Source organism: Schistocerca serialis, chromosome 9 (genome assembly GCF_023864345.2).
Source record: "Schistocerca serialis cubense isolate TAMUIC-IGC-003099 chromosome 9, iqSchSeri2.2, whole genome shotgun sequence".
In the NCBI taxonomy this organism is placed as follows: Eukaryota; Metazoa; Arthropoda; class Insecta; order Orthoptera; family Acrididae; genus Schistocerca; species Schistocerca serialis.
In genome coordinates, this window is record NC_064646.1 from 158,586,956 (window position 1) to 158,610,638 (window position 23,683).

Consider the following 23,683-nt stretch of genomic DNA (forward strand, 5'->3'; position numbering starts at 1 on the left):
TCGTAGAGGGAGACCAAGAGATGAATACACTAAGCAGATTCAGAAGGATGTAGGCTGCAGTAGGTACTGGGAGATGAAGAAGCTTGCACAGGATAGAGTAGCATGGAGAGGTGCATCAAACCAGTCTCAGGACTGAAGACCACAACAACAACAATAACAACAAGGATCTCTTTATCAGTGATCTGATGGGTCATGATATACTTGTGTCAGATATTACTGGGCCAAATTAATTTATGTTATGAATGACTCCGTTCACACGATATGAAAGGGCTATAAAGAATACATAAGCTCACAATACTGATTTAGTCAAATGGTACACCGTCTTCATCTGCGTTGATCCGTGTTTATTCGCCTATCCGTCACGGACTTTCTTTGGTGTTACCTCACGAAGGAATTTAAATTTAAAGTTTTTTTTAAAAAACATTATATAGTCTACAATTAAGGATTTCAGATCACCTTCTGAATTTGGGATATATCCGGTCTTTGTGTATGTGAAAATATACATTTTCTGCAGTTCTTCTCAGAATATTGACTCTTGTTGCCGTTATTAAGTCACGTTGACAGTACTACAAAACTGTCAGCAGGAATTCGAGGATTCTTGTTTTTACAGCCCTCTTGCATTTTGACAGTTATTCCACAGCCAACGGTCTTGCGTTGTTGAAGACACTGAAGTTGAGTAACGTCGAGCGTGGCCAGTTGGCCAGTACTCGGATGAGTAACCGCTGGGTACGCCACGTGCTGTTGGCTGCTTTTCCTATCTTTATTTTCGGCACAGTGGCGTAGAGTGGTTGACCACAAGACTTTCCGCCAATTACATGGCAATACACTGTACACACACACCCAGTACAATCACTTGCACATTCCAGACAATGGTAAACACACAACTATCATACTTTGCGAAGGAAAGGTGCCCTTGTGCTTGAACGAAACGTAGAAGCTTTCCGTTAAGTCGGCTGGACCTGCTCTTCGTTGTCTCCCAGCCAACAATGCCTTATGACTTTACTTTTTATTTATTCCATGTGCATAAAATTCTTTATCCTAGTCTAGGATCGCTGTTCCAAGAACTCAATTGAAGGTAACAACGAGTACTCCATCTTACTGTCTATCGCTTGTTTCGACATCTACAGCTTCAGACGTCACTTCGAAATTTAGTTTTATTTCCCCGATTTGAGAGTTATATTTCTGTAATTAGATTACTTTCCATTTCAGTGTGTGATAAGCGGGTAGGTTACTCAAACGTATCGTTTGCAAAGCATGTAAACATTTTTCTTTGTGTATTCGTGTTTGTGTTGTGTTTGCACAAAGAGACTGTGAAAACATTCGGGAAGTAGTTTAAACGCTTGTGCGAAACCGCTTAAGTAACGCAATGAGGCTAGCCGGAGACACACTAGGATTCAATCCATGTCTCAGCTCAGATTCCTCTCTCACTACCTAGTTCCTGCCTTATTACTCTCTTCCCAGAAAATCTGTTAATTATTTACATCAAATTTATGGCGGCAAAGGTCACTACATAGCAGAAAAAGTTCACCACAGATGAATTCAGATTTATCAGTAAGTTACCGTCTAGAGCGTGTTCCCGTAATGGACAGATATGATATCTGAAATAAAATGCAAATAGAACGAGAGATGAAAGAAAGGCTACTGCCGATGTTTGAACTGTTCTAGTCATTAGGTTTCCTTGTTCTGTATGTATGAAAAGTTACTCCAGATATTTTTCTGTTGAATTTTGATGTACCTTGTGCAGTGTAAATGTGTAAAGTAATGGAGAAAAAAAATGTGCTAAAAATAAATAATTGACCAGGGTCAATAATACAGCAGGTACTTTTTAAGGGCGCTGTTTAGGTAACTCTACCATTATATAAAATATTTGTTAACTGTGTTCTGCTCCCCGTTTTTTGCGGAAATGTTTCCCTCGGTACGAGCGAGAGATGATCACCAGTCCAGTGTGCCAGGGAAGTAAAATGAAAGATGTTGTTCACAGTAAATGAAATTATTGTATTATCAGTTACGCTTGCTGAGTACATTAACTAGAAGACGTATTTCAGTAATACTTCTTGCCAGTAACATTACAACCACACAATTATTTTGCCCAGAAATGCGATTAATCTTGTAGCGGTGACTGCTCGCTGCTCGGAAAGAGCGATTCAGAAAATTACTTGCGTCAGCCAAGTAGATTACAAGGAAAGCGATTACTTCTTAAGTCAAGTACAGACATTCAAGCGGAGCCTCGGCTTCTAATTAGACGGCAGATAGTATTAATTTTTTGGAAACGCGACAAGGTCATCGCACAGGGGTTATTCACCGCTTGCAGCGTCACATTTCATCTTTGCTCGTTGCTGTCTTAATAGAGTAAGCTTCACAAATCAGCTACCTGCTCTAGGTAGACGAACCATGTAGCTTTGTCAAGAAAAACTGTAATAACACTGAATGCTTTAGATGTCTCTAAACTGTTCTCTATCTGACTGTTAATCCTCTATAAATTTATCCTGCATTTCAAGTCTAGTTTCATTATCCACATGAGGTAGTTTCTTCCAAGATTGCGTTATATTTTCATACCCAAAAGTCACAAATCTCAAGTCCTTTTTGAACAATACATACACGTTTCTGAAGCACATTGCTAGGCACAAATGTTAATGTATATCAATTCCTTTTACTATTTAGTTCAAATTACACTCTACCACTAATGTTTAAACAGATTTCAATGATCAGATTTTCTCCCTAAATTATTATACTGTTCCTTACACCTTACCGAGGGCCTGTGAGATACTCCACACGAAGTGAAGACCTACAGTAACAAAGACACACTCCGTCGTCAGGCCACGAGTGGGCTACCGGGACCATCCGACCGCCGTGTCATCCTTAGCTGAGGATGCGGATAGAGGGGCGTGGGGTCAGCACGCCGCTCTCCCGGTCGTGATGATGGTATTCTTGACCGAAGCCGCTACTATTCGGTCGAGTAGCTACTCAATTGGCATCAAGAGGCTGAGTGCACCCCGAAAAATAGCAACAGCGCATGGCGGCTCGGATTGTCACCCATCCAAGTGCCGACCACGCCCGACAGTGCTTAACTTCGGTGATCTCACGGGAACCGGTGTATCCACTGCGGCAAGGCCGTTGCCTCACAGCAAGAAAGGCAGTTTTCAACTTAGCTAACATTCAATGAAAACTACATCTCGACTCTCGATAATTAATCAGCAAGTGAACTTGATAATGAGCCCACAGAAGATTACGCTTTTACAGACTTACTAAGAGAAACTACAGCCAATCATTGCTGTTGCTGCCTTCATATAATTAGGTACTTCCTCTACTCGACTTACCTTAATAATTAAGTTAATTCTAGTGTTTTGCATAATTAAAGACTCATAAATAGCAACAGCATTACCGTTGTGAAGGACTACAGTAGAAATATCACTCTCTCGATTAAATACTGGAAGTTTCACAAAATGTCTCTCATACAATGTATAGACATGATCACTACATGTTTGCACGACAAAAAGTACGCGCCCATACATACTTATTCATTACTATTTTAAGTTTCGTTCTTAATTTACAGGCCGGCCGAAGTGGCCGTTCTGTCAAAGGCGCTGCAGTCTGGAACCGCAAGACCGCTACGGTCGCAGGTTCGAATCCTGCCTCGGGCATGGATGTTTGTGATGTCCTTAGGTTAGTTAGGTTTAACCAGTTCTAAGTTCTAGGGGACTAATGACCTCAGAAGTTGAGTCCCATATTGCTCAGAGCCATTTTTTAATTTACAGTCTTCATTCATTCCATTCAAAATTCTGAAAGCTATCTTTTGTACCCTACGAAGTCCTAAATTTCACGAACGGCATTACACTTTGACCAGCTGCACTACTTAGTTTAAACTTTGCACTTAGGTTTATTATTGCCTCAAGCCGCGCGGGATTAGCCGAGCGGTCTAAAGGCGCTGCAGTCATGGACTGTGCGGCTGGTCCCGGCGGAGGTTCGAGTCCTCCCTCGGGCATGGGTGGGTGTGTTTGTCCTTAGGATAATTTAGGTTACGCAGTGTGTCAGCTTAGGGACTGATGACCTTAGCAGTTAAGTCCCATAAGATTTCACACACATTTGAACATTTTCTTTAGTGCTTCAATGAGGAAGTGAACATCAATATTTAATCGACTGAGTGCATTGTTCTACTTTCTTTGCTTTTTGTGTTTATGGAAGAGCTCAGTTGATAGAACGAGCAGCTGGAAAGTGTACCGTTGACCGACTTCAGTAGTTTGTGGAGAAATATAGCCGGCCGTAGTGGCCGAGCGGTTCTAGGCGCTGCAGTCTGGAACCGTGCGACCGCTACGGTCGCAGGTTCAAATCCTGCCTCGGGCATTGATGTTTGTGATGTCCTTAGGTTAGTCAGATTTAAGCAGTTGTATGTTCTAGGGGACTGATGACCACAGCAGTTAAGTCCCATAGTGCTCAGAGCCATTTGAACCATTTTTGAGAAATATAGTGTACCAAGGTTTTGTATCCCGCCTGGAAGGCGGCGCGTGGGTCTGCTCCTGTAACTGAAGGGTAGGCCGAATGTAGAAAGCTAGGAGGAACGGGTGAGGTAGAACTCTCGGTACTTCAATAAAAAGTCGTTTTATATATCACAAAACATTAACTTGAATACATACGTAAATTGTAACTTCACTTTGGCTTAGATAAGCACTTAGGTGCGAAGCTGGACATCAATCCAATCTAACATTGGCTAGAAGTTACAAAGGGAAAATCTGTAGCGGCTCGCCCACTAGGAAATAGAAACAATGTTGCTTGGTCGTCTACTCGGAATCAAATGGGCAGAATCTGGAGCGGCGCTCGTAGAGCTGCACAGCGCCGACTAGAAGGCGCTGCCGTCGGTGTCGGTTCTTATTGCCAACCTAAGAACTTTTACCTACGCCGTGGCATCGTAGCTATCGATACCGCACACGATATGCTGGTGGTGATGTTGGCGGCGATCGCTTACCTACTTTCGTCACACATAGGCTGTTATCCTGGGTTTCCAGGACTTCTGTCTTGTGGCATCAGTCTGTTACGCATTGCCCCAATGGTTCTTGGCGAATTGTGTCCACATTTGGAACAGTTGTGTGCGAAAAAAAGGGTAAAATTTATAACGAAGACTTAGTCCTGCTATTAATGAGGTAAACTAGCTAACAATGCCCATTCTGCTGCAGCAGCGGTCTTTCCTTCGTTGTGTTGAGTGCTGTGGGTAACCACTGCGGAGAGGGAAAGGTTTGTAAGCCTAGCTCGAGTGATCGCTAGGCATGCGCTGGTTCTTTTTGGGGAAAGATTGCTATGCGTGTAACGTCGAAAACTCTTGTTTTAGAATTTTTGAGTAACTTTTAAGCTTGCGTATTACGACATATTTGTTGACAAAAATTCTCCTCTGTAAGAATCAACATTGATTCCGCAACAACGATCGTATGAAACCCAGTTCGAATGTTTTCCCACTACCAAAACAGCGGTAGACACCGACGCCCAGGCTGATACCCTGTTCCTTTGACTTCGGAAAGTCTTATTTACACTTTGGCACTGTCGCCTGACGGAAAAAAATATGTGCACAGGGAATATCAGACCGGCTTTGTGACTGAAGAGTTCCTAGCAAACAGGTCACAGCATGTCATTCTTAACTGACAGATATCTTCAGATGTAAAAGTTACTGGGAGATCCCCCAAGAGAGTGTTATAGGACCATTAGCTTTAACTACATACATAAATGAATGGTAAAGTGTAAACGAGGCTGAAGCAAAATTAATCAAAGCAGCCCTTGTAATAGCAGCATTTAAAAGAAACAAAAAGCATATATGATGGAATGAACAGAGTGAAAAAACGTTACTGCTTAGAAAACAGAAATGGTGCTCCACCGAAATAAGCGAAAATTTTATTAGCTTTTAACAACAAAGGCATCAAACGTGAAAAACATAAGAGGAGTCAAAACGAAATTTGTAAAGGATCAGAACCTACCAACAATCTAACTTGTGCTTCAAAAATGAAGACTGAAGATTGACCCCAAGCAACCACGAAAACAATGATGTTAAAAGAAGAAGAATCAAGAAAAAATTGTCTAGAGCAAAAACCGGAATACACGTACAGAAACTCAGAAGCTCAAAGCACTGCTGAAATCCACTACATCATTAAACATCTGAAGAATTATATGGCCCACGGTAAAGATTCAGTAACTGCTTAAATATGGAAAACTCCAGATGCAACGGACTGGCAAAAAGCTGTACCGTATAACAAGAAGTCTGGAAAGCAGAACCTATACCAGGAGATCGAAAACCTGCACTAATTCACCCTATCCACCGAAAAGGAGATAAAACTAACCCCAAACCTATTGAGGAATTTCCATAATAACAGTGTCTTACAAACGTCTTTAAATCCTTTACAAAACAGCCTGGAAAGCCAAATGGATGAGCAGTTGGGAGAGTAACAAGGAGGGTTTAGAAAAAGCCGAGCATGTGTGGAACATATTTTAAATCTTAAATTTATAGTCAGGTTTAGACGTATGAGAACCAAAAGCATTCATATATTATTTGCAGACTTCTACTGACAGAGAAAGTTTATTCAACAGCTTAAAAGAATTTGGAGCTGACGACAAATGAATTGCAGTAATAAGACACACTAACCTATCAAAAAGCAAAATGGAATTTTTAGGTGATACCTGCTTAGCTTTCGAGATAAAAACTGATGTAAGGCAAGAAGATGGATTGTCCTCAATGCTGTACAGTTGTGTACTAGAGAAGGTGATCAGAGAGGAAAAGAACAAAAGAAGTAATTAAAATCGCAACTGGAAGAACACGGAATAATTTGAGAACTGACTGATTGGTTTTGCAGAAGATTTGTGTCACCTCAGCTGAGTCTACAGAAGATGCAATAACGCAGACGTAACAGATTGCTTCAAAAGCAGACCTATGTACATCTTTTGAAAAAATAGATTATATGAGGGACGCGAAGAAGACATCGAAAGACATGGAAACTTATTATGAATGAATAAAAATAGTGAAATAATACAACCGGATATTGGGAACAAAGAAGATAAAATAGCAAGGACAAGGAAAACGGAAGTGACTTTTCAATTAACAAAAAACTTGTAAATAAGAAATCTTTCTCCACAAATGTAAAACTCCGGCACTACAACACTGTCATTAGACAAGACTACCAACATGCTTCAGAATGATTTTCTTTAAATACAGCCAAAAATTAGGCAAGATGGAAGGAAAAATAGTCAGAAAAATCTTGGGATCAAAATAAGGCAATCTAAAATGGAAGTTAAGAAGTAATAAACAAGTATATGAAAGAATAGAAAGACAATTAGAAATAATCAGGAAGAGATGATATGTATTCTATGGAAACCTAAAAAGGCTATATCGGAACAGGATAACAAAAAGATTTGTTGACTGTCTTGACAGTAACCCAAAAACATCAATGAGGTTAATCAAAGAAGTGACGAGGGAAATGGAAATAACGGGGGAAGAAATAGGAAAAAGAGAAAAATTCAGAACAAAAGTAAAAAGTCTGAATATCTTCCTGAAGAAAACAAAGGAAAAGGCGGATGAAAGGAGGGAGAAATATGAGGAAAGAATGATACATTACTGGAAAGAAAGAAGGAGAACAGAAAGAAGACTTACCTAATCTCATTTGGTATCAGTAAGTAAATCAAACCAATAAAAAAAGGCTTAGTGGCAAACGTCTGAGGCTCCGTAAGAGCTTCCGCGGATGACATTATTGTATACAGAGAAGTCGCAACGTTATAAACTTATAAGAATTGCAGAAAAACTTGCAGAGGATGGGTGCTTGATGCAGTCATTAGCAGTTGACCCTCAATATAAACAAACGAAATCTTTTCCGCATAAAAAGAGGAGAAGATCCATTATTATACGGTTACACGATTGCCAATAACTGAAAGCAGTCGCATCACTTAACCACCTGAGATTATGCAGACGGAGAGGTTTAAAGCAGAAGGGCTACGGGAAACTAATTGTAGACAAGGCATGTGCCAGACAGATTCATTGGACGGATCCTCTGGAAGTGTAATCAAACTGCGAAGAATGTAGCTTACCAAATCCTTGTTCGACCGGCACTTGAATACTACTCGACAACCTAGTACCCGTATCAGAAAGGATTGACAGAGAAGTAGAAGAGATCTAAAAAGGAGGCGCGTGTTTCAGAGCAAGCTCGTTTAGTAAGTGCGAAACTACCCAGAGATGCTGATCCAACTCCGGCGGTAGATGTACAAGAGAGGCATTGTGTACCATGGTGTGGCTTACTGTTAGAATTTCGTGAGCATACGGTCCTAGATGGGTCAACCAATGTATTGCTTCCTCCTACGTATAAACCCAGTGCAATGAAATCTTGGGCATTAAAAAAACTTGCAGCTTCACACACTTTTCTCTCCTATGCAAACCAGAAAGGAGCAATTATATTGAGATCTGGTGTCTGTAATGGTCATGGGTGATCGACTGTTCATCCTCGTGCTCATAAAACCAGTTTCAGACGATGCTGGCTGCGTACATGGAACACAACATCACCGTTTGCGAGCAAACATTGTACCATGAGACGACCTCATCAACCAAAATGATCACGTACATATTTGGCAGCAGTGTGACCTCCGCAAAGTAACCATGACGCACATGGAATACCATGAAATAGCTGACGAAGCCATCACCGAACCCACGCCATGTTTCGTTCTTGCAACGTTAACTCGTCCAGAATTTAGAAATAGTGTGAAACACAACTCATCCTACAAAAATACTTTTCACCGTTGTTTCATATCCCAGATTTTACGGCTCCGCCACCCCGTTTTCCTGTTGCAGACATTTGCTTCGCTGGCGAGCGTTTCTGCAATTGCAGCTCGCCGTGCAATTCCCTGCTTATGGAGCACCATTCGTTTTGTTTTCATGCTGACAGGGTTCCCGAGTGTGACATTCTGCTCTGCAGTGACTGTTGCTGCTGTTGTGTTCATATTTTTCATCACAGCTCTCTTCTATGACTCTCCGTCACCATCACTCAACACACATTTTCATCCATGTTGTATCTTACCGGATGATGTGTTTCCGCATGTGGTATAAATCTGTGATTCCGTGCCTCGCCAAATGTCACACACTTTGGTTACCTTTGTTACGGAAGTACCTACCATGCGAGTGCCAGCAATGTGCCTAGGTTCGAATTCACTTAACTCCGACATAGTGCACTCACAACTACACCGAACGCTGTTCTGACCACAACTGATATTTGCAACGACACATATAAAAAATAAATAAATAAATAAATAAAATAAAAATATCCGAAAACGGTACAGGAAATTGGAATAGAGATCAACACAAACATCATTTCCGCAATTTTTATTGCTCATGAAAACCAAACATTGCATGTTGTACCACTATACAGCGATACCTTCAGAGGAGCTGGTCCAGATAGCTGTACACATCGGTACCTCTAATACTCAGTAGCAAGTCCTCTTGCACTGACGCGTACCTTTATTCGTCGTGGCTTACTGTCCAGAAGTCCATCAAGGCACTGTTGGTCCAGATTGTTCCGCTCTTCAACGGCGATTCGGCGTAGATCTCTCAGAGTGGTTGGTGGGTCACGTCGTCCGTAAACAGCCCTTTTCAATCTATCACTGGCATGTTCGAAAGGGTTCATGTCTCCAGAACATGCTGGCCACTCTAGTCGAGCGATGTTATTCTGAAGGAAGTCATTCACAAGATGTGCACGACGGGGGCGTGAATTGCCGTCCACGAAAACTAGTGCCTCGCCAATATGCTGCGATATGGTTGCACTATCGGTCGGAGCATAAGATTCACTTATCGTACAGCCGTTACAGCGCCTTCCATGACCACCAGCGGTGTAAGTCGGCCCCACGTAATGCCACCGCAAAACAGCTGGAAACCTCCACCTTGCTGCAGTCTCTGGACAGTGTATGTAAGGCGTTCAGCCTGACCGGGTTGCCTCCAAACACGTCTCTGATGATTGTCTGGTTTAAGGAATGTTCGACACTCATCGGTGAAGAGAACGTGATACCAAACTTGACAGGTCCATTCGGCATGTTGTTGGGCCAATCCGTACCGCGCTGCATGGTGTCGTTGTTGCAAGGAGGAACCTCGCCATGGGCGTCGGGAGTGAAGTTGCGCATCATGCAGCCTATTGCGCACAGTATGAGTAGTTACACGACGTCCTGTGGCTGCACGAAAATCATTATTCAACATCGTGTCGTTGCTGTCACGGTTCCTCCGAGCCATAATCCGTTGGTAGTGGTCATCCACTGCAGTAGTAGCCCTTGGGCGGCCTGAGCGAGGCATGTCATCGACAGTTCCTGTCTCTCTGTATCTTCTCCTTGCCCGAACAACATCACTTTGGTTCACTCCTAGACGCCTGGACACTTCTCTTGTTGAGAGCCAATCCCGGCACAAAGTAACAATGCGGACGCGATCGAACTGCGGAATTGATTGTCTAGGCGTGGCTGAAGTACAGACAACACGAGCCGTGTACCTCCTTCGTGGTGGAATGACTGGATGTGATCGGCTGTCGAAGCCGTCTAATAGGCGCTGCTCATGTATGGCTGTTTACATCTTTGGGCGAATTAATGACACCACTGAACAGTCAAAAGGACTGTGTCTGCAATACAATATCCACAGCAACGTCTATCTTCAGTTCTGGGAACTGGGGTGATGTAAATTTTTTAATGTGTGTAGTTAGGAGATTGCACAGGTATGTTCGTTGTGAAGTAAAAAAGCGGCACCCGCAGTCTTGGCCAGAATATGCATTATATTCAAACAGGCTTTTCTCTCGGTGTTTTCATATACTCGTATTTGTCCAACCTCTGTCGGTGGAAGAATAGACCCAGGTATCCATCTCCTCCCCCTCCATGAACCACGGACCTTGTCGTTTGTGGGGTGGCTTGCGTGCCTTAGCGATACAGACGGCCGTACCGTAGGTGCAACTACAACGGAGGGGTATCTGTTGAGAGGCCAGACAAACATATGGTTCCTGAAGAGGAGCAGCAGCCTTTTCAGTAGTTGTAGGGGCAACAGTCTGGATCATTGACTGATCCGCCCTTGTAACACTAACCAAAACGGTCTTTCTGTGTTGGTACTGCGAACGGCTGAAAGCAAGGGGAAACTACAGCCTTAATTTTTCCCGAGGGCATGCAGCATTACTATATGGTTAAATGATGATGGCGTCCTCTTTGATAAATATTCCGGAGGTAAAATAGTCTCCCATTCGGATCTCCGGGCGGGTACTACTCAAGAGGATGTCGTTATCAGGAGAAAGAAAACTGGCGTTCTACGGATCGGAGTGTGAAATGTCTGATCCCTTAATCGGGCAGGTAGGTTAGAAAAATTAAAAAGGGAAATGGATAGGATAAAGTTAGATATAGTGGGAATTAGTGAAGTTCGGTGGCAGGAGGAACAAGACTTTTGGTCAGGTAAATACAGGGTTATAAATACAAAATCAAATAGGGGTAATGCAGGAATAGGTTTAATAATGAATAAAAAATAGGAGTGCGGATAAGCTAGTACAAACAGCATAGTGAACGCCTTATTATGGCCACGATAGACACGAAGCTCACGCCTACTACAGTAGTACAAGTTTATATGCCAACTATCTCTGCAAATGATGAAGAAATTGATGAAATGTATGATGAGATAAAAGAAATTATTCAGATAGTGAAGGGAAACGAAAATTAATAGTTACCTGGAATTTGAGAGTAGGAAAAGGGAGAGAAGGAATGGGACCTGGATAAACTGACTAAACCAAAGGTTGTACAGAGTTTCAGGGAGAACATAAGGGAACAATTGACAGGAATGGGGGAAAGAAATACAGTAGGAGAAGAATGGGTAGCTTTGAGGGATGAAGTAGTGAAGGCAGCAGAGGATCAAGTACGTAAAAAGACGAGGGCTAGTAGAAACCCTTGGGTAACAGAAGAAATATTTAATTTAATTAATGAAAGGAGAAAATATATAAATACAGTAAATGAAGCAAGCAAAAAGGAGTACAAACGTCTCAAACATGAGATCGACAGGAAGTGCAAAATGGCTAGGCAGGGATGGCTAGAGGACAAATGTAAGGATGTAGAGGCTTATCTCACTAGGGGTAAGTTAGATACTGCCTACACGAAAATTAAACAGACCTCTGGAGAAAAGAGAACTACGTGTATGAATATCTAAAGCTCAGATGGAAACCCAGGTCTAAGCAAAGATGGGAAAGCATAAAACTGGAAGGAATATATAGAGGGTCTATACAAGGGCGATGTACTTGAGGACAATATTATGGAAATGGAAGAGGTTGTGGAAGAAGACGAAATGGGGGATACGATAATGCGCGAAGAGTTTGACAGAACACTGAAAGACCTGAGTCGAAACAAGGCCCCCGGAGTAGACAACATTCCATTAGAACTACTGACGGCCTTGGGAGAGCCAGTCCTGACGAAACTCTACCATCTGGTGAGCAAGATATATGAGACAGGCGAAATACCCTCAGACTTCAAAAAGAATATAGTAATTCAAATCCCAAAGAAAGCTGGTGTTGACAAATATGAAAATTACCGAAGTATCAGTTTAATAAGCCACAGCTGCAAAATCCTAACGCGAATTCTTTACAGACGAATGGAAAAACTGGTAGAAGTCGACCACGGGGTAGATCAGTTTGGATTCCGTAGAAATGTTGGAACACGTGAGGCAATACTGACCTTACGACTTACCTTAGAAGAAAGATTAAGGAAAGGCAAACCTACGTTTCTTGCATTTGTAGACTTAGAGAAAGCTTTTGACAATGTTGACTGGAATACACTCAAATTCTAAAGGTGGCAGGGGTAAAATACAGGGAGCGAAAGGCTATTTACATTTTGTACAGAAAGCAGATGGCAGTTATAAGAGTCGAGGGGCATGAATCTCCCCGATGTTATTCAATCTAAAATCCATGGAGAAGAAGAAATAAATACTTTGAGGTTCGCCGTTGACATTGTAACTCTGTCAGAGACAGCAAAGGACTTGGAAGAGCAATTGAACGGAATGGACAGTGTCTTGAAAGGAGAATATAAGATGAACACCAGCAAAAGCAAAACGAGGATAATGGAATGTAGTCGGGTGATGCTGAGGGAATTAGATTAGGAAATGAGACACTTAAAGTAGTAAAGGAATTTTGCTATTTGGGGAGAAAAATAACTGATGATGGTCGAAGTAGAGAGGATATAAAATGTAGACTGGCAATGGCAAGGAAGCGTTTCTAAATAGGAGAAATGTGTCAACATCGAGTATAGATTTAAGTGTGAGGAAGTCGTTTCTGAAAGTATTTGTATGGCGTGTAGCCATGTATGTAAGTGAAACATGGACGATAAACAGTTTGGAGAAGAAGAGAATAGAAGCTTTCGAAATGTGGTGCTACAGAAGAATGGTGAAGATTAGATGGGTAGATCACATAACTAATGATGAAGTATTGAACAGAATTGGGGAGAAGAAGAGTTTGTGGCACAACTTGACATGAAGAAGGGACCGGTTGGTAGGACATGTTCTGAGGCATCAAGGGATCACAACTTTAGCATTGGAGGGCAGCGTGGAGGGTAAAAATCGTAGAGGCAGACCAAAAGACGAATACACTAAGCAGATTCAGAAGGATGTAGGTTGCAGTAGGTACTGGGAGATGAAGAAGCTGACACAGGATAGAGTAGCACGGAGAGGTGCATCAAACCAGTCTCAGGACTGAAGACCACAACAACAACAACGTTTTCTTCAGAACGGGGTGGTAGCTGAATGTCATCCATCACATCGTCATGAACGCTTCTGCTGTCATAACATTTTCAGTTGTTTCTGGATACTGGCGTTAGGGATGAAAGCGGCTTGTCTCCATCGGAAAGTCGTTGCGTTGATGTCGGTCAGCAGCGTTCCGCCTCTGGTCTAGCACCAGCGATCATTCTAAATGAGAGTCTTGTTCGTTGTGACTGTTATCGATTCCTCGATCTACCATGGGGACTTTTAGGGTCAATTCTGTAAACATCGAAGACTGGAGGTCAAGTCCGATCTTAGTGCAGAAACTGAGTTCAGGACTTCGTTGTACTGTGTAGCACTAAGCGTGGATCCACCGGATGAGGTTCAGTAATAAAAGTAATAACTCCGATTTGTTTGTGAAAACTCAATCTTTTTAAATAAAACTATCATTATGGACATTTTACATATTTATTTTTCATGTCTACAAATCTGCAGCCATCTGTCGCTAGATGGCTCAAGAATGTAGCGTATAACATGTCGGTGTGAAACGTAACTATATCGGTGCGTGAAAAACAGCGAGTTGTAATGGAACTCCGAATTAGAAAAGAGTTCGGCCTCTCAGGAAGTAGCTTTTCCTTCAGTATGACCTCGCCATACCACATACGAGCGCAGCGACATCTTCAACAACCGACGCCTTGGGTTCACTGTCACCGAACATCCACCATACAGTTCCGGCTTAACCCCATCCGATTTTCACCTGTTTCCAAAACTTAAAGGACAGATTGGAGGACTCCACTTTTATAGCGATGAAGCGGTGCAAGCAGGGGTCAGGTTGTGGCTCCGTCAACAAAATCAAACAGTCTAGAGTGACAGTTGCAACAAACTGGCTTCTCGTTAGGGAGTAACGTATTCGACGATGTTTAATGTCTGTTATGTCAGTTTTATATAAAAATCTGTAAGAGTTTTCTCATAAAAATTCGGAGGCTTTATTTTCCAGCCGGCCGGTGTGGCCGAGAGGTTCTAGGCGCTTTAGTCTGGAACCGCGCGACCGCTACGGTCGCAGGTTCAAATCCTGCCTCGGGCATGGATGTCTGTGATGTCCTTAGGTTAGTTAGGTTTAAGTAGATCTAAGTTCTAGCCGAGCGGGATTTGCCGTGTGGTCTTAGGCGCTGCAGTCATGGACTGTGCGGCTGGTCCCAGCGGAGGTTCGAGTCCTCCCTCGGACATGGGTGTGTGTGCTTGTCCTTAGGATAATTTAGGTTAAGTAGTGTGTAAGCTCAGGAACTGATGACCTTAGCAGTTAAGTCCCATAACATTTCACCCACATATAAATACATATTCTAAGTTCTAGGGAACTGATGACGTCAGATGTTAAGTCCCATAGTGCTCAGAGCCATTTGAACCACTATTTTTCAGCTCGCCCTCGTAAACTAGCATGAAAAATAATCGGCAATAGCGCTAAAATCAGCAGTCGACACGATTATTATCGCACTTCGAAGACAGGTAATAATCGTACATCGTAGATATACAGTATTTATTATCGAAGGTTTTGTTTTATAAAGATGGAGGAAAGTAAACAGAAAAAGGATCGATACTCAAACTTCTCCCAAGCTAACAAAGGTTTGTTGCTGGGAATCGTATTGGTTGGAGTAAAGACGCAACAGAAGGAAAAAAACTGATGAAGTTACTACGGCCAACGAGGAAATGTATGGAAAAAAAGAGGCTGTTAACTTTAGTTCACAGAAGATAGGGGAAATCGTAAATGAAACCGTTTAAAAATGTCTTATGACAATACTAAGAAAAGCACCAAGAAAGCTTTCGCACATGACAGCATATACTTCTAAGCCGCACTTTACATTTATTTTATTTCGCTTCTACATAACTAACGTTTTATAATTGCTTAGGCTTCCGCGGCCAGAGTCAGTCGACATAAAAGTGTTCTGGGTTTGGTACCGCGTCATAATGTAAAAACTATAGCAGCATAGTTTTACATTATGACGCGGTACCAAACCCAGAAAACTTTTATGTCAACTAACGTTTTGTGTGAACTAGGGCAAAAACAATGTCAAAGCTATTAATGGTTGAAATACACTCCATTCCAGAAAGTATCGGAACACAGTGAACGACTAGAGATATGAAGGTCTTATTTACACGACATGTACTTCTTACAATTTGAACCATGTCGTCCCGTGGGTTCAAGGTCAACATCAATATCGCGGCGCAACACCACCTACCGGTAAAATGTGCCTGCGACTCTCGATGTCGCTATAGACCGGAGGTAATGGATCAGTATTACTTGAGCAGACGTGCAGCGTGCCTCGCAGACAAACGCGCGAACCCTACCGTCAGATCAATAAGTTTCAAAGAGGCCGCATTATTGACGGGAGAGGAAGTGATGCATCCCTCTGGGAAATTGCTGCTCGTGTGGGACGAAGTGTTTCGGCAGTGCAACGGATGTGTACAGAACGGTTCACGGATGGCAGTAGGACACAACGAAATGGGTCAGATCGCACCGTCCCAGACAGTGCCTATGAGTACTTAAAGGCCGGTACTTTCAAACATTTTGTTTTCCTGTCTCCGCAATTGTGAGTGTAACACAGGTAAGTTGCTACTAGAACTACATATAGAACAAGTAGTATATGAATGACAGTTCTACTCCAAAGAGCAAATTTTTTTAAAATTCTCAGTTTTAAAACCAAGTTTTTAATTTTGGCCGGCCGAAGTGGCCGTGCGGTTAAAGGCGCTGCAGTCTGGAACCGCAAGACCGCTACGGTCGCAGGTTCAAATCCTGCCTCGGGCATGGATGTTTGTGATGTCCTTAGGTTAGTTAGGTTTAACTAGTTCTAAGTTCTAGGGGACTAATGACCTCAGCAGTTAAGTCCCATAGTGCTCAGAGCCATTTGAACCATTTTAATTTTGTTGTTTCTCCCATCAAAAATTTATTTATATCTGCGAATGAAATTTTCGTTTGATTAAAAAATTATTCAATTAGAATTTAATGTTAAAAAACTAAGTTAAAAATCTAAAAATTCTAAAATTTGTTCAGTTTCAATAACATGAACCGAACGATTTGAGACTGAATACATTTTAGAATTTTTGTGTTTTTTAAACTTAGTTTTTTGAATATTAAAATTTAATTGAATAATTTTTTAATGAAATGAAAATTTCGTTCGTGGATATAGATAAATTTTTTAATGGGGGAAACAACAACATCAAAATCTTGGTTTTAAATCTGAGAACATTTAATAAATATGCTGTTTGCGCCAGAACTCTCGCTCATAGAGTACTAAAACATTTGTTATATCTGTCACATGAACTAATCTTGGCAGACGACACACAGCTTATTACTAGTAAGACATTAGTTAATATCGATGTCTGTAGACCTGTACAATGATCTTTGGGTCTACCTGTAAACACTGATCAGCTGTGCAGTCATCTCTATGTTGTATGAGTTTGTTCACAGCGTTAGCACCGATTAAATTTATAACATCAGTTAGTGAACTATCTAGCACTGGTTTTATAGACTGACAATGTAATTTACATTACGATATGATAACATGTAACTCTGTACAAATGTGAACCATTCACGTTTTCATAGCACGTGGTTTTCATAATGAGTCACATCACTGTAATGGTATACTTTTATTTTCAGTGCATAATTCGTAAGTTTATCATCTGACGATATGAATAATTTCACGCGCATGCCTGATATTTTATTACGTGTATACTTAAACTTTTACGTGGTTTAACAGGTTAATGACAGTTTAAGCCAGTAATATTACTTATTTATTATTTTATTCGGTATGTTGGAACCTGATGATGGTCATACGACACAAACCGTTTGTGTAAATACGGAATTTTACTAGCAGCTCAAGGCTATAATATGACTTTTTCAAATAACTGATTGAAGCTTTAATTGGGAAATACCCCTGTATCACTGCTAAATGTCACATACTTCAACTCTCACCATATTTTGAGATCACAAAACACTTACAAATCTACGTAGATGCACTCTGCTGATCAAAATTATACCAAACGCTACACTAAAACTATTTACCAATATTTACAGCAAATTTTCCTCTATACAGGAAGCAAGCGACATTTGTTTACAACGTACCACAGTGGTGCAAGGGAAGTCGAGACGAAAGATCTTATATAAGACACATGTGGTCTAAAAAATGGTTCAAATGGCTCTGAGCACTATGGGACTTAACATCTGTGGTCATCAGTACCCTAGAACTTAGAACTACTTCAACCTAACTAACATACGGACATCACACACATCCATGCCCGAGGCAGGATTCGAACCTGCGACCGTAGCAGTCGCGCGGTTCACACATGTGGTCTATTAAGCCGGTCAACAACCTCAAATTAGCCTACAAGAGACACCTAAGCTGCTGTGCAAGTGCGCCGCGTGAGATCCTTAATATGCTCTCCCAGTCTCACGCCACTGGGCTTATTCGTACACTCACAGACTGTGAAATTGACCTTGGTATGAGTTTTACCTTGCAGTTTTCTGAATTGTAACAACATAAATTTACAATTAAATCTTTTTGTTTCTCTGACCTTCTTACCACGAGACGACTATGTTTGTAACGGTGAAGTTCAGATCCAATTGGAAACATAATTAACAACTTGATCAAGAGTCTTTTCCTTTCACTGGCGTCACGGGGAAGGCTAACTTACAAATTTTAACGAAAGAGGCATAAGAGTACGAGAGGATATTCAACGCTCGTGCAGCGTGCGTGCGTTGTATGTTAGGTGACTTCTGTTGGCCAATTGGAGGTTATTTCCTGAACTGGCAGACAGAAAGTGTTCTGTATCAAATTGCACTCTACCTTTCCTACACCACTGTCATAACTTGTAAACGGTTACGTTCACACGCTGTATACAATTACACCACAGTTTAATATGTTTCGATAGAAATAAACCATCTACACACTTGTTTGGTTCATCAGCCTATCATTTTTCACAGCCCACCAGAAGACACAATTGCGCTTCCTAACAAGCTTCTAACGCTATAGATACAGTAATAAGGAATAGCGCAGTAGGCAGTACAGTTGAAGAGGAATGGACATCTCTAAAAAGGGCCATCACGGAAGTTGGGAAGGAAAACATAGGTACAAAGAAGGTAGCTGCGAAGAAACCATGGGTAACAGAAGAAATACTTCAGTTGATTGATGAAAGGAGGAAGTACAAACATATTCCGGGAAAATCAGGAATACAGAAATACAAGTCGACGAGGAATGAAATAAATAGGAAGTGCAGGGAAGCTACGACGAAATGGCTGCAGGAAAAATGTGAAGACATTGAAAAAGATATGATTGTCAGAAGGACAGACTCAGCATACAGGAAAGTCAAAACAACCTTTGGTGACATTAAAAGCAAGGGTGGTAACATTAAGAGTGCAACGGGAATTCCACTGTTAAATGCAGAGGAGAGAGCAGATAGGTGGAAAGAATACATTGAAAGCCTCTATGAGGGTGAAGATTTGTCTGATGTGATAGAAGAAGAAACAGGAGTCGATTTAGAAGAGATAGGGGATCCAGTATTAGAATCGGAATTTAAAAGAGCTTTGGAGGACTTACGGTCAATTAAGGCAGAAGGGATAGATAACATTCCATCAGAATTTCTTAAATCATTGGGGGAAGTGGCAACAAAACGACTATTCACGTTGGTGTGTAGAATATATGAGTCTGGCGACATACCATCTGACTTTCCGAAAAGCATCATCCACACAATTCCGAAGACGGCAAGAGCTGACAAGTGCGAGAATTATCGCACAATCAGCTTAACAGCTCATGCATCGAAGCTGCTCACAAGAATAATATACAGAAGAATGGAAAAGAAAACTGAGGATGCGCTAGGTGACGATCAGTTTAGCTTTAGGAAAAGTAAAGGGACGAGAGAGGCAATTCTGACGTTACGGCTAATAATGGAAGCAAGGCTAAAGAAAAATCAAGACACTTTCATTGGATTTGTCGATCTGGAAAGAGCGTTCGACAATATAAAATGGTGCAAGCTGTTCGAGATTCTGAAAAAAGTAGGGGTAAGCTATAGGAAGAGACGGGTCATATACAATATCTACAACAACCAAGAGGAAATAATAAGAGTGGACGATCAAGAACGAAGTGCTCGTATTAAGGTGTGAGACAAGGCTGTAGCCTTTCGCCCCTACTCTTCAATCTGCACATCGAGGAAACAATGATGGAAATAAAAGAAAGGTTCAGGAGTGGAATTAAAATACAAGGTGAAAGGATATCAATGATACGATTCGCTGATGACATTGCTATCCTGAGTGAAAGTGAAGAAGAATTAAATGATCTGCTGCACGGAATGAACAGTCTAATGAGTACACAGTATGGTTTGAGAGTAAATCGGAGAAAGACGAAGGTAATGAGAAGTAGTAGAAATGAGAACAGCGAGAAACTTAACATCAGGATTGATGGTCACGAAGTCAATGAAGTTAAGGAATTCTGCTACCTAGGCAGTAAAATAACTAATGACGGACGGAGCAAGGAGGACATCAAAAGCAGACTCGCTATGGCAAAAAAGGCATTTCTGGCCAAGAGTAGTCTACTAATATCAAATACCGGCCTTAATTTGAGGAAGAAATTTCTGAGGGTGTACGTCTGGAGTACAGCATTGTATGGTAGTGAAACATGGACTGTGGGAGAACCGGAACAGAAGAGAATCGAAGCATTTGAGATGTGGTGCTATAGACGCATGTTGAAAATTAGGTGGACTAAGGTAAGGAATGAGGAGGTTCTATGCAGAATCGGAGAGGAAAGGAATATGTGGAAAACACTGAAACGCGTATGTATTTAGTACAGCGATGGCGAGGCATGACAGAATCTCTGACCAGAGAGTTATTTATCGTTGCTAGTCTGCGCTTGACCGCGCGAGAGTTCAGTTGCATGTAGGAAGTCGGCAGGTGCAATTGCAGTCCAGTTGTGAGAGAGTAGTTGCATGTAGGGAGTCGGCAAGTGCAGTTGCGTGTGAGGAGTCGGCGGGCGTCGACATGGGACTCTGGTCAAGATTCAGGACGAGGTATATTTTTTAAATAAGGTAATGAAGCAGCATTGCGCTCATCTGATAATGTAATGCATCTTAAGTGTAATTAATTTGTTCAAGAATCGCCCCAATAATAATTTTGTTTTAAAACCAAGCATTTTAACAAAACAAACATTTTATTGAAAGAAAATTTCCCATGCATTTCCTTAAAGAAAAAATTTACTGAAGTTCAAAGAATTTTTGCGATGCATTTCCTCCAAGCTATGGCGGAAAATAAGAGCAGATGCAATTTTACTGAGGTAAGAACAGGGCCTAAGATCGACATTTCGGTCTATTTGCGTTTTCATTGTCACTGAGATTTCATTTTTTATTGAATTGACTTTCATTTTTGTGGGGAGCTTACACATGGGTCAGATTGCTAGTTCTCATTTAATTGTCATTGTCAATAAATTATTTTATTTGCTGGGAGGTTACACTAGGTTCTATTCTCGTTAACATTCAAAATTTTTGTCATTCAAATTTCTCTGGGGAGGTTACAACACTGATAAGTAGAAGGGACAGGATGATAGGACATCTGCTAAGACATAACTTCCATGGTACTAGAGGGAGCTGTAGAGGGCAAAAACTGTAGAGGAAGACAGAGACTGGAATACGTCAAGCAAATAATTGAGGACATAGGTTGCAAGTGCTACTCTGAGATGAAGAGGTTAGCACAGGAAAGGAATTCGTGGCGGGCCGCATAAAAACCAGTCAGTAGACTGACGACCAAAAAAAAAAAAAACAAGGACACTGCCCATTGCACCACCCCTGAGATTTAGTGGTAAAATGGCCCTGAGAAAATTAAAACTTTCTGTGTGATGAAACTTTGACTCTACGGATCTCTATGTTTCTCTTATCTTTGTCTATTAGTTGATATTTTGTACGTCAGTTTAAACATCTTCTAGTATACTGAACGACTTTTTAATGCGAGTTTTGTCAGGTCTCCTGTAAATCTGAATCATAATCGGGAAACTATTCTTGAATAATTTTTAAAGTTACTTCGGACAGCATGTAACGATTTAAATGGTCAAGACAGTGGCTCCTTAAGTGACGGCAGTTTTTACGTTAAGTGTAGTGTGACAGAATATTCCCAGTAACATCATGTCATACCGCGTGAGTCACCAGGTGAATATTTATGAGTTTTGGAGTATTTTTTAATGTGTATCAACCTATTGAAAGTATTTGTGTTTTTCTGTTTCATGTTGAGCGCATGGGTTTGTGACAAAGCGACCAGGTATCAAGACAGATACACACACTTGAGTGTTTGACTCTCAGAGAGCTTCAGCGAGTGTAGTGTAATCGGCCCGCCGGCAGTGTCCGAGAGCGGATCAGGATAGCCACCCTCTCGTGCGGACGACAAACTTCATCTCTCGAGCTGTTGCCCGTAGCTCTCAGACAAGAAAAGCTATACAGACACCGTCGGGAGAGCATAGAGTTATCGGAGAGTGCTGAGCGGCCATACTTGCATCTAGGTTTTGTGCCGTATTTCACTGTTACGCTATCACATCCTGGTAACATATTTTTCCGTACTTATGCACACATTCATTTAATGTTGAATAATTATCCACTAAACTGCGCGTTTTGAGCCACAATTTGTGGTCTCGGTATGTTTCTGACGAAGAAATTGCAATTCTCACCCCCTACACGAAAAGCATAAGCGTTCAGCCTATTTCGAAAGATCTACATGTAAGCAATGCAACACAGCGAGGAACGACTTAGCCACTTTATATGGAATTAATCAACGAAAAAAAAAACTGTCAGCGAAAATTCACCCCTGATGTAACAATTCTGCGATTACTATTTGACAGTAACAAACTGTCTGAGACCAAAAGTCTCCCAATTATATCCCAGGCCTTATTCTGCGGTAGAGGCGTTCGCGACAAGCTACCGACTACATTCTCAAAGGCACGTTATCATCAAGATTATATAAAAGTTTGTAATGAGACATGTATTATTATTACCCTGAAACAATTATATAAATCTTGCTGAATTCACAGCTCTCGGACGTGCTTCGATACTGAGTATAGCTGTGGTTGTATCAGAGAGATAGGGTTGTATATTACCAAACAAATAATTGAAAAATAATTGAAAATATATTTGGAGTTATTTTCTCCAATAAATCCCTGTGAAGTACATGAAGACACAAAGTGTTTTTACCTTCAGCATTTATGGAAATGATCAAAATATATTGGGGTTTAGTCAAGAAATGATAAATAATATTCAACCTTATAGTATGATAAAATATTCTCGGGTTGACAGCCGAATCAATGCTTTGTAATCCGGCAACGTTTCAACAAGTTTCTTACTTGGCATCTTCGCCTGAAGATGGCAAGTAAGAAACTTGCTGAAATGTTACCTGGGAACAACGCACTGACTCGGCTGTCAGCCCAATAAGATTTTATCATCGAGATTCGCCGAGAAAGCTTGCATTCTCATATAACCTTATAGTATCTCTGGCAATGGACTACAGTGGCTTTGTTGAATTTCTCCGTGATTTTACTTTCAATTAATACGAGAGTAGCCGGAAGAAGAAGAATTTAAATTACTAAGATTTTTCATGTTTTTATTTGATCGGTCTAGAAGGACCTGAACAAAAATAATAATAATAAACCAAACCGCTAATATCCCAAACAAAATTTTAAAAATGTAGAAATATGTGAATTTATTTGCTTTGGTGGTTTTAGCATTCGCTGCTTCATTTTTCGGACTTAACTCCGTGTCTTCACGGGGTCGGCATGTTAATCTGGATTTTGCATTGTCAGTGGTATAGGGTGACGGAATGGCCCGATTGCCCTTCCTGTCGCCTTGCTGTGAATGCTGTGACTTGACGTAGTTGGCTGAACAAACAGCTGACTCAAAGGCGTGCGCAGATCGTCCACAAGCTACTGTTTGTCTGCACTGACGTCATTTGCACCACAGATTTGAGCAATTTAG

The 23,683-nt window shown here is 41.3% G+C and overlaps 1 pseudogene; it reads right to left on the reverse strand.

Moving 5' to 3' along the window:
• Positions 1-3,001: 3,001 nt before the first annotated feature.
• Positions 3,002-3,119, reverse strand: LOC126420191 (5S ribosomal RNA; annotated as a pseudogene).
• Positions 3,120-23,683: the final 20,564 nt, after the last annotated feature.